Below are 14,937 nucleotides of genomic sequence, written 5' to 3' on the forward strand. Positions count from 1 at the left end.
ATGAGACCCGCAATTTTCCGTTGTTTGTCTCTTACTATCATTCTTTAAACAAATTTTGATTTAAAAAAAGAACTCAGCTTCTGAAAAGAAGCACATCTCTTGCGAATGGTAGATCATGAATGCTGGCTCAGTTTCCGAAACGAATTTGAATACATCGAATTGGTGACTCCGTACAATTGCCTGTACGAAAGTTTTGCCGGACGGGCACGTGTTGAACTTTGCTTTTAGCAAACCGCATTAGCTAAACTGTAATTGTAAAATAAATGTAGTCTCCATTCGTATATACTAGCGAATCCAGAATTTCAAATCCTGTTGAAAAAGCTTTGCTATACGAGTGTAACAAAGTTGTTGTAAAATGATTGAGCAATTTCCGAGGCTGCGGTAATATAATTACGGAGCTCCACAGTCGCGTCGCGTAACGAGAGGCTAGAAAAATGAGCGGAAATCGCTCTATTAGTTTTAATATACCGCAAAATGGCGGAATGACACTTTCTTAGTGGCTTATTTGCGATCCGCATCCGTTAGCCCTCGACAACGCTGCGCGGGGCTCGCGTGTATCTTTATGACTCGACGAATAGTCTTTAAGCCCTTATCTTCCTCGGGGATCTTAATATGTCAGCGCGGCGTGGAAGGAGGAAGAAAGGTGCCCTGGACGTAGTTCCCAACCAGGAGTCGTCGCAGCAGGGTACGCAAAGCGACGCTGCAAGCGTCGTTGACGTTGATTTTTTTCCCTATAACCGAGATATAATTCCACCGGTTCCTTGTCCCTCCCTTTCTCTCTCTCTCTCTCTCTCTCTCTCTCTCTCTCTCTGTTTCGCCGGTTATCTTTTAGCCTGTTCTTCCACCGAGTCCGACGGGCCAACGCTTGGACGTCTAACGCTGGCTGCAGAGATCTCGATGTTTCATCTCCGGCAAAACGTGACTCTGTGCATCGCACTGTCCGCTCGAATCTGATACCGCCATTCCCAGACAGAGATACTCTAAGAATGATTCGGACATTCATAACGAGCGGTGGAATGGAATGGTAACGATGCCACGGAAGCTCTTTCCTGCATCTTAACCTCCAGTCACGACGCTCGAGCAACACCTTTGGATCCAATTATGTCAACTATTATCAGCTCACTTAATCGTGACAATTGTTCTATTATTCACGATCCTCTTCGCCCTCTCCATGCTTATATATGTATGTATTAAAGTCGAGGACGAGTAAATTCGAACCTTTCGCCCGAATGGAAAAGCCTGGTCTTTGCATCTGCAGGTGACTAAACTGTTACACGAAAGAAACAGCGGTTTTATACATCTCCGATGAATATCGATTGTGAATGCAACCGATGCGCGTCTGGCAGTAAGTGAAAGAATTCTTTCCACCGTGCTTGAGGATTATCTGCTTGGTTTATATTATGCCTGAAGATTTCTTCCAATCATTCAAAAAGATCCGGTTTTCCGATAATCATAATCAAAATCTTGTTTTAGTATACATCTACTTATATATGCATTGGCATCAACGACGAATGTATAGATTTTTTCTTCTTCTTCCTCTTCCTTCTTACCGTTATTTCTTCACTGACCTTACAAATTTCACACATACAAACACTAGCTCGAGAAAACTCGTCGAAGATAACTGTCAATTCGAACAATTTGACCTATTTACTAGAATATTTCCAGGTCAATAGGGCCACTTGTTTTTATTTTTTCATTTCTCTTTTTTTTCTCTTATCATTCATGGTCGTCGAAAAGACTCGAGTGTCTTGTGTCGGGTGTAGATTGTCTCCGGCAACAAACATATTGGGCAATACTATTGCGCGTGGCTAATCGGTTTCTATACTACTATGGGACGATTTAGATTTGTAGTTTAAAGGACTCTGTGGTCAATAAATTATAAGGGATTTAATCAGTTTCGCGGTAAACTCGGTCGACTGAATTTTAACGCTTCGACACCATTACCCCATTACATTTATATAGATCGAGGAAATTATACGAGTACAATCACAGAGTATAGAACTGTTTGGTAAAGTTTCACCGCAAGCTCCTTTAAACCGATGAACGGGCAAAAGGTGTGCCAAGTCAGGTGATGCTTTTTTCGTAATTTTATGGCTACCCTGCGAGCAGCTTTAACGAAGCACGTGTCAAAAGTTGGTGAATGAAATAAATTAAAAAAAAAAAAAACACAAAACACAAAACGTGCCGCTCCGTTTGGAACAGCAATAAGCTTCCGGGTGTTTGCTAGTCCAGGAGCCAACAATGGATGCGAGGCATTGCCCTGTTTACAGAAGTGCGCAAACGCAGGCAGGTAATGTAAGGTTCCATTGTGGACACCCAGCTGTGTTCTAGCTAATGGATTATTTAACTTTCATCACTCGTCTCCTGGCTTATCAAGCCGATCACTGCGGTGCGCCGGCTACAAATATCCACGTAGAGAAAAAAGAATATACCTACGGTGTTGTACAAAGAAAGCTCGTGTACGTTATACGTCATGCGTATTGTAACTATCGATCATACATGTATATTGTATGCATGCATGTGTGTGTGTGTGTATGTTCGTCTACTCGCTACATAGAGGCGGAAGAAAAATCGTGATAAGAAATATAAGGCAACTGAGAGGAAACCGGCGTGCGGCGTTTGTACACCATGTAACATCCTCATGCCCATGTACAAATGGTAAATAATGTGAATACCTGCGTACGCGTTGTATATGTATAGCCACATGTATACATCCGTATGCAATTATACGTATTGTAGGCGTTGGTGGCTCTTGAGGTCGTCGCCTTTACCCGGTGTCAAGTTCATTGTTCAATCTTATAGACGTCTAGAAAAGCTTGCTCACGCACCGTTCGTAAGCCGTAAACTCGCATTTCTAGCGGCTCTCGGTGTTTTAAAGGATTGCGCAAGTTCCCGTAATAGCCCGTCAAATCCCACGTGAAACCAACGCTAAGCGACACGCCGTCTCTTCTAATAGTTAAACAATAAACAAACGGTTGTCGATTAGTCAAGCTCTATAGTCGTTTGCGGGGAGGTTTGTATAGCTTACACGTTAGACACGTGTACTTCACTTGCCAATGAGGAACTGTAGCCTTTTGTACGTCGCTCTGGGTACAGAGATGCATGGTGCAACTTACATCCGTATCCTTAAGCGTAGATGATATCAAGGGTGTATTTGTAATGCTCAAATTCGTGTTGCTACGGGCTTGGTGCGATTGTTTTTATTCTAATACAATAATGTTTGTATATATATCCGCGATGAAAAACCTCCGGTCAATAACCTGAGCAGGGAAGAGGGAGAAATGGAGGGGTGATGAAACAGTACGAAGATAGAAGAAAGAAAACAATGGCTGTGAGAAAAAAATTTAATTAAGAATAGTTGAAAATAGATCGATCGTAGAGATAGCATCGTAAGTAAGTACGTATCTAGGCAGGTTACATAGCGTTGATAATCAGTAAAAACGCGATAAAATTCACTATAATTCAAGTCTGGCCGAGTATAAGTTATCGTGTATGACGATGTGTTATTCTTAAATTTAACCATGTTTTTATATCTATGTTTTGAAATCGCCCATTTAATACATACTTGTGATTATACAATTATTGGGTAATATAAAATGTACGTTAAGAATAAACAAAAAAACGTTAATTTGTACATAACAATATTCTACCAAATGAATACCGGATAGGTATAGTAAAATTGACACGCAATAGACGGGATTACTTACGGATTTTTGTTCATTACCGATCGTCATTAACTCAATGCTAAATGGTAACATTAGTACCAAGCAGTTTAACTAATTAAAACTCGCATTTTCTGTAGCTGGTGCACAGACGATATTAATATACGTGATGAGTGTTGGGTTTGCTGCACGAGCAAAGAGTTCAAGGCACACATATTCGTGCCAATGGGGATTTTCTTTTTCTTTTTTTTTTTTTTTTTGTTTTTTCGTTTTGTCCGCTGTGGAATACAGAACGGAGTAAGCGCAGGCAGTTATGCAGTTATAACTGCGCAAGCTATGGTTTGTTAGCGATGAGATATTGCCGGTCGAATCTCATACCTGTACCTACATCGCGTAAATTATGGGTGACTGGTGGATTTGAATTTCGAGGGGTAATGCAATCCCTCTTGAAGCTATCTCGAGAGGTCCGGCTTTGCGAGTACCTACGTGTACGAGTTTCGTGACTGAGGGCCATAATCGCGAAGACTCGAAACATCCACAGTGTTAAACCCGAGAATTACAAACCGCGTTGCGTCGGTAGAATAATACCAGCCTTCGGCTGATCGAATGAAACTTTGTCGGTGTTAACGTTCGTACGGTTGTGTTTCTCCATTTTTGTATCACGTAATAGGTACACGGTACCATGTATAATACGTATGCCGGGGCGAAAAACTGGGGAAATCGTTAAACTCGACGCGGCGAGAGAGTGAAAATAAAACAGAGTCTGGTATTTTATAAAAGGCAATGCAGGCAGGTATTAAATTACGCCGTAGTCGAAAGTTTGAAATAGTTGTTGGTTTGACATTTTCGTACCGTGCTGTTTGCCGGGTTCGCGTGCGCGTACCAAAAGGTATAAAGAGAGTAATTAACCTTCCAAACGAAACGAAACGAAACGGCACGACGGGACGCAGACAGAAAGCGGGTATTGTAACATACGTATGCCTCGAAAGGTGCAACTCGTATAAATGTGTGCCCAATAGCCAGGCCTCAGCCTCTTTCGATATTACGGAATTTCGCCGATTCACGAAGCGATCGTTGCACAGCCTCATCGCTTTTCGCCGTATTGAAAAGCGGCCGAGTCCCGAATTACGACGCGGCATCAATTAACGGAGAATCGTTAATTTCCTTGAAGTTTACATGACCTAATACTTTTTCTCACTCGTTGCGTCTAAAGTCGTTAGACAGACGTAGGCAATTAGCGATTACTAGTTCAGGATTAGTACGTAACCTACCTTATACTCATCTTCGTCATTCGCGATGGTAATATAATATAATTAACGTTAATGACGTACAGACACGGATGCTTTGTCCATCCCTTTCCAAGAAGAACAATCAGTATTGAACACCAGAGACACAAAAAAAAAAAAATAAAAAAAGTAAAAAAAAAAGAAACAAAAATGCTGCCCGAGGTCTGCGGTGCGATATTGCTCAGCCTGCGCGCACATCGCTAAAACGCATTGGTTGTATCGACGAGTTTATACCCGTTTACCAAGTGGTGGTTCTGCGGTCGCGCCGGACGACTTTAACCGTCCGCATGACGTCACTGGTTTATATGCTCATACCTTCGGCATTTTTCGTCCTCTTCCCCATGCACACCGGTTCGCGGATTCCGACGAAGACCTACCCGCACCTCCAACAACGCACATTCCTCGCAGCACGTTCGTCACGTAGCTCGGCAAAGGTCCTGCCCTTCCTCCCCGCGTCTCCTCGTCCTCCTCGTCCTCTTCATCCTCCTCATCCTACGCCGTTCGCGGAGTTCATTAGGGTGACAGGCACACCCCTGAGGCCGCACCCCGGTGTCGCGCCCTTCCATTTTCCTCCTCCTTCACCCAGCCAAGGCTGCACGGCTTTAGTCCTCGCTTTAGGTTTTCCTCGCGGGTGTTTAGTCGTCGCGTCGGGATTGCACGAACCTCGATTATCCCTTACAAGCGCGAGGTAATTTACCCAATGTATCGCGTGTAATTGAATTACGGTACAACTTGACAGCCACGACGTTATTGGCTGATCATCCGTCTCGGATCATCACGGTCTAAGCCTGCGATCTACCGCTGTGATACGAACGGAAACTTCTTGCTTCTAAACACAAATGTATGTATATGTGTAATCTATCAAATTGTGAGAACACTGACTCAACTTTTTCTATCGGAAATAATTTAGCAACGTGACGTTGGAACTAAATGAGATGACTTAGAGCTGCTGGTACACAGCACACGTTATTATACTTAATCATCTGGGAATTGGGTAAATCTGTGGACGAAATCGTGCGTGATTGACGAGCAGTGACACATGTTGTTTTTTAATTGACAATCATATGGGATAGTTTTCGTGTAAAAATTAGATTCATCTTTTATACCATTTCTATCAACGTGTTGACAGACAGTGTAGGAAGAATAAGGGAGTTTGTAGACATATTCCTGTACCAACCATCTAGAAAATCAAAATCCTTTAAGCTGGGTTCTCGGGATTCGGCGCATCGGGGTTATTTCACGAAAGACAAAAATAACGTAAAACTCGTTCTGGGTTTTTCCTTCGTGAGTCATTACCGAGTCCGTTGTAGAACGTAGAAGAGGTGCAGGCGTAGCCACCGCGTGATACCGCGGTGAAAGAAATTCACAATTAGATGTGCAAATGGGCCGATTCTAGTTAGCGGTCTCGTTCCATTGACAAATTAAAATTGATTAATTAAACCCGATAGCGTAACGAGCCTGTGGGCGATGCGAGGCGTTTGCGCGCTCGGTAAATTGAAATACTTACACCGTTGTCTTTCATACCCGCGGATGCAACGCGGTTTAATTACACTCGTGCGTCGGACACGTAGATTATACGTGTGTAAAATGCTACGTGACATATTTACGCGGGGGTTTCAATAGGAGGCAAAAAAATGGCACGCACATACGTGCCTCTACAAATCAAGATGGTGGCCTCGGCAGGCCCTTGCAATTCCGAGCATTCCTTAGACCAAAAACTCAACCTCGATGGCACGCATACCTCGAGGCTCGGTGGAGGGAACCTTTGTGTTTGGTGCGTCACTGGGTCACTGTTCCGAGGGCTGAGACATTCCGATTGTGCTCGGGGCCCTTTTTCAACGCACTTCGAAAGGACCGCTCGGTTAATCGTAAGACCCTCTTTACACACGGCGGTTATTTCAGGAACCCCAGATGTCCGAATATCGCCTGCACTTGCCACCTTGTTACCGGACGACAGACCCCCGGATAATTAGATTTGCGAGATTTGCGCGAGCGAAGGCCGACGTCCCAACGGCGGAATCGTTGACCTTGGATGATATTTTTTTATTTAACATTTTTTTTTTTCTTGGCCCGTTTCGTCGGTCGGACTAACTGCAGAGCCATGCCAGCCAACGAGAACTTCTTCTTCGCGGCTTCTCCGTTGCTGCATGCGGTTTCGGCCCTATGGGCGGTGCTGGCTGGGTCCCAGACAACCCAGCGGCGCATGTTCGTCTGCTTTTTCCGTGCCTCGAAGTTAATTTTGTTTATTAGGGTGGCAATTTCAGACCAGGATCACAGCCCTCGAATTCTATTACCTCGCGCCGTGCTTCTTCTCCTTCGTTTCGAACAAGTTTTATTTTGGGCGGATCCTGACTGCAAATCGTTACCGAGAAACAGAGGTGCAGGATCCCCGATTCACTCCACCGCCTGCCTATAGAGATCTCGGACCACGAATCTTCGGTCTGCGCTTCGAAGCTGCACGAGAATTCTTTAAATTGCTGATCAGAAAATAACAATTCTTGCTCGTTTTTTATCTCTTTTCTTTCCGGCCGATTTCTTTTACTCTTTTTCAAACAAGCCATTGATTCAAGGTCGATACTTTCACGGGATTCTTTTTCTCCTCACGGTTATTTCACTTTACTTTTCGGCGATGGAAACGCGCGCAAGTATGTCATAATATCGGTGCGGATGTATTGTAACGACGATAGCATCAGAAACCGCCGACGATCGCTAAGTTTGTACTCCTCTAGTCACGTAATTAGCCTTTCTGGCACTTGGACGTTTCAGTATCCATTCGACGAACAAAGTAGAATCTACGACCTGAGACACACGTGTCCCATAAAAAGAAAGGTTCAATTTAGTCCTGCGGTGTGTTGATCAAGATGGATCCATAGCCATTTGGGGCGTGTAGACTGAAGGGTCGAATGTCGATCTTCGTTATCAACGCTTCGCCGCGGCTTAGGAAATGGAGTAGATATATATGTAGATATGTATATATATATCTCTGTGGAGGTCAGGTTTCATTACTACTCTTACGACTGTCCTCGAAACGTCGTATAATCCCTGGATTGAGCAATCCGATTCAAGGTTCACGTGTCGAAGAAGATGAGTCTCTTAATCTACGCATTGCTCCAGCGTTTGTTCGCCTGGACTGCAGGATGTCGACGGGATTCCAAATAGTTGAAAAGATGTCGAGGAGTACACTCGGACAGGAGGCTCAACGGATGACCGGTCGTTCGTACTTTATACTTCCGGCTCAAGCGATGCTTTTCTCAAAGAAAACTATCGACGAGCCATGTCATTCGCCTATCAGCGTTATGCCGTACCGTCGAACCCGAACAAATTGAACGGCTGTTGGCTGTCGGAGTTTATTTTTGCCGAAGGATTAGAGAAGAAAAGAAGAAGCACGAACGAAATAAGAAGTTGATAAAATGTGTAGTAATCGATCACAGGCGGTCTTTGATCCGTGTACGTCAGACGTTCGCGCAGTCTCCAGGTAATAACGAACATAGAGTTGGGATTGGATATAGATTATGTGGTATTCCGTCCGCGTGTTATCGGACGCTGTGGTGGCCTGTCTGAAATTATCGCAATGAGTTGGCAAACACATGCGATCGACTTGACAGCATTATTGTTGCCCGTTGGCAAGGCGGCAGACAATTACTAGAACCAGGCAGGCTGCGGAGGGGAGACCGTTGTCAGACAGTCCGCTACCGTTTGAGAGTGCCTGCCATGGTCTTGGTTGCCCATGCCGCCGCACCAGGAGGCTGTAGTTGCCTCGCAGAAGGGCGTGCCTCCTAGCTTTCTCTTCAACTATTACAGACGGAAGGTAGCGCGTGTTTGATAGTTATTGGCCGAGCAAGCACACGAGTCGAGAGATGTCCAAGATCAGATTTACCGATCGCGATTTTAAACCTGCTCAAAGATCAACGACTGCTTCACCGCTTCATCTTATTCCCACGATTCAAACGATACTTGCCGCATTCATACCGCTTTCCAAGATTACGTACAACTAACGCAACGCCGTCCGACTAACTTTCGGAATCATCCTCGACAATCCGCGATCAATGCTCCTCGGTGACTGAAAGATCGACATGGAAGCCCCTTTATCCAGCAGACGCGTATCGATCACGTATAACGCCAGTAACTAGGTTACGCTCTGAATCTGGACCATGCTTTTCCTTCTTACGTGGCTGGGCACGGTCCCTCGCTCTTATAACTTCTGAATCTACGCAAGTTTCCATTGCACGTGTGCGTAACGAGGGTACAATATAATATATTCCGTATGCGCGTGCTTGCACGTGTGTATGGGTGGTACATTTATTCAACTTTGCAACTTTGATACGAGCGCACTGCCAGCGTATAATGCAGAGATAGCGTGAGTGTACCACGGGTTACATCATAATATCGCCGAGGTTCTATTACCTATCTGTGCACCTATACGTCTATCACCGTAACTACGCTCCGGCAAACTCGATTTATTTTCATTAAAAAGTTTCTTGCGATGATAATCGATCGATTCACCTTGTAACAACGCGCGTCGTAAACTAAGTGCTACTGTAACTGTTTCGAAATCACTTACAATTAGATATACGTGCACGTACAACTCCGCGTAGCATAACCAACTGACAAGACGAGGCAAGGGCTATTTGTTTCTTTTTGCTTTTTCTTAGCCCTCAATTTGTTCATTCAAGAGAGAAAGAGAGCTGTGATTATTACATTATCGTTTATGCACGGTAGGCAGACTAGTATGTAATTCAATTGTTTTTCACTCGTTATTTCGGTATTTTTTGTACCGTTTCTCATAGTCTGATTTATGAATTGGGCATGCCCCCAGACTGACCGACCAAATGCTTTTATAGGAGAAAGAAACCGATTTGATTTACCTTCTTTTTTTCTTTTTTTTTATTCATCTCTTTCCTTTCTTTTTTCTGATAAATAATGAAAGCTTTGGAGAGGAGTTGTATGAAATTTTGAACAAATATTCAGGATCATCTCCTCCATACCTCCATATTTTTGGTTTAAAGAAAGGAAAAAACACGGAATCGAGCTGAAAATCCGTCTCTTCTCTCACCTGAGGAAAAATTTTTTCGACCCTATATTTCACTCGGTCATATCGCGATTCAAAATGATCATCGTCGTAATTTTATTATTACTTATTTATTCCGCAGATTGGCCGAGACACGTGTACCTCATACATCCGAACGGCGCAGCTTAATTACAGCAAAGAAAATAATCGAGAAGGAAGCGAACGAATTATCGGTGAGTTGGAACAAAAAAAAAGAAAAACCTAGAATAAATATTAACAATAATAATTTTTTTTTTTTTAAATAAATAAGAAATAAAATTAAAAGAACAAAACAATGTTACGTAACAGGGATCCCCTTTGTGTTTTCTTTGTTTATAATCAAGACAAGCTGTTTCGAATATGACGCGAGTCATCGGTCACCAATTAACATTTTTTAGTCATGCGGGCCGATGTTAAGTGGCTATTCAACTCCGGCCACATTATACATACGCACACATACGTGTATGTGATTTACATCAACGTCCGGCAATCTCGTATGTGTAAATATGTGTGTTCGTGCGCCTTTGGTCAAAGTACGCGTATATGTATACATGTTTACATAAGTAGGTACATTACAGGTGTAATGCTTGCAGTTCGCCGGGACGTACGGGGGATGGTCGGCGGGCGGCGATGAGATAGAATCCCGTTGTAGATATCTTCTCGAATATATTTTGAGAAGCGGCAAGCCGATCCGAAGCGTGGGATTTCCAACCTGTTTTCAAAGGTCTCGGTAAACCTGCCGCCTTAGAAAGTGAATAATCGAAGCCTGCCGACTTCCATTCGATCACGTGACAACCAGCGTGCGATACATATATATATATGTATATTTACGCATACGTGTATACACGTATATATATATGTATATATGTATACTACACCTAACCGGGATGAATTTGTCGGGGGCGGTCGACGCGTCACAAATCATTCTGTCCTGCGGCTGAAGAAGGGGTCACTTCCTTCCAGCCACCTTCGACACGACGAGTCGTCCATCCGTCCGCGTAATGTATGCCAACACCTTTGTCAGTTGACCTCCTCGACGTATATAAGTAGAAACGGCTTATACGTGCGGCCAGGCGGGCGAACGCGCTTCGTGCCTTATACTATTAACTATACGATAACGGGAACGACGACGGCGTTGTGTATCTCCTCAAAGGGGACAAATAACGTATGGATGGGAATTATACGTTTTGTGTCATTGTTGTACAGTATAAAGTCGAGGAAAAACCGATCCGCTTTATGCAAGAGTTACGGTATTCCTTTGTTCACCCTGCGACGTGACGCAACGCTCGATCGTTTGATTCGTTTCGATTTCAGAAAGACTTTTTCAACTCTCGCGTCGCGTTGAGTCGATTGATGTTTTTAAAAAATCTACGTTTCGTGACGAGTTCGCGGGTATATCTTCGACCATCGACTAATCTATGACAGAGACAATACAAGGGATTTTATACGGGGTTCCCCACGTCTCTGATGGTAAAAAAGTTCGACGACCGGATCCTCCGGCTTTTTTTCTAACTCGGATCGCGGGTCGTCGTTACCTTGTTTGAAACATTGTTTCAAAAGTTTGCCACGGCAAGAGGTGTTGGAAATTTACTTACGGTCAAGGTCGGTGGATATGGTTAAGAATTTTTGTCTTCAGGATATCACCAAAATCAGATTGCGGGCATTTTTGGTCTAAATGAAAGAAAAAAAAAAATTTAAACACAATAAGAAAACACAAATATTGCGAGCTCGTCTCCAGGGAATTTTTGCAGTACTGCTGTAATTGTGTAATCAGAGTATAAGAGATCTCGTTAAAAAAAATGTCGACCGTCTAAATTGCGACTATTTGAAGTGTTCTTTGATACCACATCCGCATATCACAATAGCAATTGATATTCTGCGGGGAAATTTTGCCACGTTAAACGCTGGAAACCTGTGATCGCACAGATATTTTTGTGTGATTAACGAAACTCTTCACCCATTCACGGTTCGTTGTTTTACCTTTCCTGTCCGGGTATTTGCACATTGCTGCTGATTATCCTGACATGCATGTGTAATTGTGCTTGCTCAGGATACATTACGAACTTACTGCGCAGTTGACGGATAAATGCAGGAGCGAGGCTTGCAGGGAGTCGCAGAATTTTCAAGAATGTTTATTGGAGGAAGGCCAGGCTTAATCTTGACGAAGTATACCAGCATTTTGTCCACTGCAGAATACCAGGACTCAGGTTTAAAACCATGTATACTCACAGTTGGCGATCGCTTGAAATACCTCCAGTTTTTCTTCAATCAACTTTCAGAGGTCGCGATTACCTTGAGGAATAATCGGATAATTATTTACGAAAGCTTGATCGCATCAAGAATGCTGCTCTTCAATCGTTGCACCGACACCTTCTCACACACTCGCGATGATTTTTCAGTGGTCCGTGAACTTGCCCTGCGAGCCTCCGTTCCCTTTCCTTCTCTTTTCTTCTTTGCTCTTCTCTCCTCTTTCCTATCCTCGCCTTTCCCTTCCTTGTCAACCCAATCCTCCTTCGGTCGCAGAACCTTGCCATCCGGGGTCAACCACGGGAGGTCACCACGCTCGCATGGCATCGTGTTGTCTTGTTTGTGTTTTTTTTTTTTTTTTTTTTTAAACTTATTTTCATCACCACGTCTTGTTAAAGTAGTATTACGCTGGTGGGCGTCATTCGGTTCGACATCAATTATTCATCGGCCTGTTACTGGTTCAGAGATTCGTTTCTGCTTCGGTATGCGCCGATAATACCGTTCTCGAAATTGCAATTGGATACATGCAATGTGCACGCGTTATGGTAAAGCCTGTAAGTATGGAAAAGGTGAGCTTACGTGTCGCCTTCTGTACTGCTCGGAAGCTCGGGTAAAGTAGCTGCATTTGAAGAGCAAGTAGCTTCTTAGCCTCCCATCTCCTTGCTCTACCCAACCGCAATTGGTCTTAATATACCCTTTACCGCGTATCCTAACTTTTATTCCTTCGCTATGGAAGTCTTGTTACTTCGCTCGCGCGCCGTCTTTTTAGGTGTCAATGGAAATACGGTGACTAACGAAAGCGGTGTTCGAAGAACTGCAGACGCACGACTCGCGGTTGCAGTTAAGAATGACTTGACTCGAGTGGGCCGCTTCCGTTACATCTCGGTTGCAAAGTTGTACGAAGTGTAAAATATTTACAAGCTGCGTGGATTCAGTTCATGAAAGTGTGAATAAACCGGAAAGGCAAACATCGCGCGTCAAGATCTTAACATCAATTTCTCGCCGTTCAGTCGTCGACGTGTATTATATATCCGTCAGCTTGAATGACTCTTGTAATGAGTCTCGGAGCGTAAGGTCGATTTCGTTATTTTTCGGTAGAAAATCAAAAAGGGAATTATAAAATTGGAAAAAATGTCAGCTATGAGTAAAAAGTTAAATCTCTTAATGGATTTCAGTAACGAGACGTTGAATTTATCACGGTTCATCCTGCAGTCCTGGATAAATAGAATATCGCTCGAAATTTCGACCGTGTTATAGTTATAGTAAATTTGTTACGCGAAAGTTTGGATCCTGCGGCGTTGGATCTAAGAAGATCAGAATCTCTCGTTATAAACCGAATTGTCGGTATACGTATAGTATAATACGTACCTAGAGATTGAAAGGGGTATATCCGATGAAACGTATCGCATAGAAAGTAGAACGCGGAACGAACGAATAGCTCTGTTTGTAACTCGCTATTCGTGGCAAATTGCCTGCATCGCTATCTAGATTATTTCAATTTGTAAGAGTATTTTTTTCTTCCTCTTTTCTTGTTTTTTTTTTTTTTTTTTTTTTTTTTCTGGTAAGCTAGGATCCTTTTGACGCGACGAACGAGGTCGTGACGAGAATTTAACGTCAGCAACGCGTACGTGCAACATCGAGTAGCATCGTCCGAGCAAATTTACGATGAACTTTTTGATGCCTGAATTACCTGCAAGACCAATTGAAATTATTTATCGCGGCGGCAAGTAACCGTAGGAATTAGCGTTATACGTGTATTACGATTGTTTGTTGAAATTTTACGCTTTCTAAACGTAGGTATTTATATAGGTACGTCACGCCATGGGTATACCTATAATAAGAGAAAGATCAACGACGTCTGCGGTAAACGTTTTTAGGTCTGCCCAGTTGGCTATGACGCTGACTCGCGATTCTGCAGAGACTGGCAAAATGAATTCCTTTTTTTCATACCGAGATCGTCCTTTGCGATCTTTTGCCTTTCTTCTTTTTTCTTTTTCACCCCCTCTTACCGAGACATCGCAAATCCGTAATCGCGTTTCGCCGCGAACGTGAGCATCCTTTAATCCGTTCGTACTTAAATTCTGGCCGTACGATCGTTGTGACTACGTTACGTTTCATCATACGAGACACGTGTAGGTATCAGGTATGCCACCTAACGGACGTTTTGGCCTCGGGCCTTCGATTGCGACCGATTTCATCTCCTGCCTGGTAGCAACTCACGCGTTTCACGTATCGCATACAGACTGTATCTACTCGGAGCACATTCACGGTTTCGAGGTATATCTCGCTTGATTGACGCGCCCAGCTTCCCGTCCGTGAAACCCAGATTTTTTTCTTTCTCCTCGAATTATCCACCTGTGGATTTTGAAATCTTGACAAGTTGTCAACGATATTTTTTACCCTCGGGGTTCCCCGAGTGTTCACCGTTGCAGAACCGGGTCTGCACGCGGCTTCTTTCGAAAGTGACCATTTCGTGCCCCGACAGAGACACAGACTCGAATCTCGTTCGGACCCTTTACAGTGGGCGTTATTTTACGACAAACCTTTGGTCGTAACCGATGAGCTGTTGAGTCGATTTATTAGCTTCGTCTTATCGAGAACGATCGGTGTCAAAGCGGGTACCTGTAATCCACTCCGCCGTTGGATGTGCGTATAACTTGTTTGAATAAATACGCGATGGGTTTGAGACGTCGAG

The 14,937-nt window shown here is 43.7% G+C and overlaps 1 protein-coding gene across 6 annotated transcripts in view; it reads left to right on the top strand.

Moving 5' to 3' along the window:
• Nucleotides 1-14,937, top strand: part of LOC124184601 — a 118,774-nt gene that overhangs the window by 42,635 nt on the left and 61,202 nt on the right. For all 6 annotated transcript variants that reach the window (XM_046574511.1, XM_046574531.1, XM_046574521.1 and 3 more), the window contains one exon: nt 10,099-10,189. The gene's annotated coding sequence lies outside the window, so the exon portion shown is untranslated. The remainder of the gene's footprint in view (nt 1-10,098; nt 10,190-14,937) is intronic.

This window comes from Neodiprion fabricii, chromosome 1, assembly GCF_021155785.1.
Source record: "Neodiprion fabricii isolate iyNeoFabr1 chromosome 1, iyNeoFabr1.1, whole genome shotgun sequence".
Taxonomy (NCBI): domain Eukaryota; kingdom Metazoa; phylum Arthropoda; class Insecta; order Hymenoptera; family Diprionidae; genus Neodiprion; species Neodiprion fabricii.